The sequence below is a fragment of the Palaemon carinicauda genome, chromosome 31 (genome assembly GCF_036898095.1).
Source record: "Palaemon carinicauda isolate YSFRI2023 chromosome 31, ASM3689809v2, whole genome shotgun sequence".
Classification (NCBI taxonomy): domain Eukaryota; kingdom Metazoa; phylum Arthropoda; class Malacostraca; order Decapoda; family Palaemonidae; genus Palaemon; species Palaemon carinicauda.
This window is the reverse complement of record NC_090755.1, coordinates 15,123,528-15,125,837: the sequence shown is the minus strand read 5'-3', so window position 1 is coordinate 15,125,837 and position 2,310 is coordinate 15,123,528.

Genomic DNA, 2,310 nt, shown 5'->3' with positions numbered 1-2,310 from the left:
TTCTATCGGGCTCAAAATTATAACTGAGCCTGGATGCTGTAGATTCCCTAGTCTCGTTCTGACGTCATAGCTTACAGTGGCTTTGATTGGTTGGCTTGCAAGCTTTCAACGTCCAATCAGAGGCGCTGCAACTCGGAACTAACGTGACCTCCAACAACCAATGACAAGGATGGCTTCCTCTTTGGGGGGGGGGGGGGACTATTGGAAGAAGAAAGCGGAGAATCAATGTTCGTCGATACATGGTCAAACGGATTTTAGTATAGACCTTGGATCGATACAGTTTAGAAAATGTGATTGCCGTTATAGTGATGATAATATTAATGATGGTAACTAAATGAATTACACTCGTTTTAGTGAGTAATAAATCACAACCTTCCCATTTATTATTATTATTATTATTATTATTATTATTATTATTATTATTATTATTATTATTATTACTAGCTAAGCTACACTCCTAGTTGGAAAAGCAGGATGTAGGGAAAAATAGCCCAGTGAGGAAAGGAAATAAGGAAATTAGAAACTATTATGAGAAGTAATGAACAATTGAAATAAAATATCTTAAGAACATTAACAACATAAAAACAGATCTTTCATATACAAAATATAAAAAGAGACTTATGTCAGCCTGCTCAACATAAAAATATTTGCTGCAAGTTTGAAATTTTGAAGTTCTACCGAGCCAACTGCCCGATCAGAAATATCATTCCACAACTTGGTCACAGCTGGAATAAAACTTTTAGAATACTGTGTAGTATTGAGCCTCATGATGAAGGCCTGACTATTAGAATTAACTGCATGCCTAGTATTACGAACAGGATGGAACTGTCCCGGGAAGATCTGAATGTAAAGGATTGTCAGAATTATGAAAAATCTTATGCAACATTCATAATGAACCAATTGAACGACTGTGACAGAGATTAATATCTAGATCAGAAATAAGAAATTGAATAGACTGTAAGTTACTGTTCAACAAATTACGATGAGAATCAGCAGCTGAAGACCAGACAGGAGAATAATATTCGAAACAAGGTAGCATGAAAGAATTAAAACATTTCTTTAGAATACAGTGATCACCGAAAATCTCACAGAACTTTCTCAAAAAGTCATTTTTGTCAAATTGAAGAAGAGACAGACCTAATGTGTTTCTCAAAAGTAAATTTGTTGTCGAGAGCCACACCTAAAATTTTAAGACTCATACATAGTTAAAGAAACATTATATCAATTCTGAGATTCGGATATTGAGGAGCCACTGTCCTCGACTTACAATCATACTTTGAAATTTCTTGCACATTAGTCCTTTTACTTCTTCACAGTATAACATTTTTACACTTAAAAACCGTAATTTTAATCGGAAATTCTCCGTAAAAATATACGGTTCTCAGCTGTATTTCAGTAAAATACAGGCGACCGTAATTTCACCATACTTTTTTATTATATTTTACGGGTTGGTGACCATAATATCGCTCCTTAACGTCAATATGTCCGTTTTTTAAAACGGTAAAAATCCTGGAATAAATGTTTCAAGGAATTTTTTTAATGCAAATTTTTAACAGTGCACATATACAAATGGACAAAATGTCTATTAATGACTTTACCCAAAAAAGTATTGTCGAATCCTTTGTGAAGACCAAGATTTAAATCTACAGTAAGGACTGACTTGTTTTCCTTTAATCCTGTATTCTTTTCTTTCTAAAACCCAACTTAATCTGGAATCATAAAAAAGACAGTTTGGGGATTCCCTTTTCCTTTGTAAATACTAAATTCAATAAAGTATATTTACTTTTCTATTCTTGGTTATAATATATATATATATATATATATATATATATATATATATATATATATATATATATATATAATATATATATATATATATATATATATATATATATATATATATATATATGTATATATATAAATATATATATATATATATATATATATATATATATATATATATATATATATATATATTATATATATATATATATATATATATATATATATATGTATATATGTATATATATATGTATATATATGTGTGTATATATATATGATGAGAGAGAGAGAGAGAGAGAGAGAGAGAGAGAGAGAGAGAGAGAGAGAGAGAGAGGAGATATTGTCTCTAGCCGTATGTTATAATAGAATGAGCATTCTAATTTGTTGAAAATAGCAAGGGTTGTCCATAGATATGAATAACAAGACTAAGACCAATTTCTCCGTATTCTCTGACTCGATATATCTACAGCTAACGATCTGCCAATGATAAAGGGCTTTCACAGCAGATAATCTAAGGAGTATTACCAA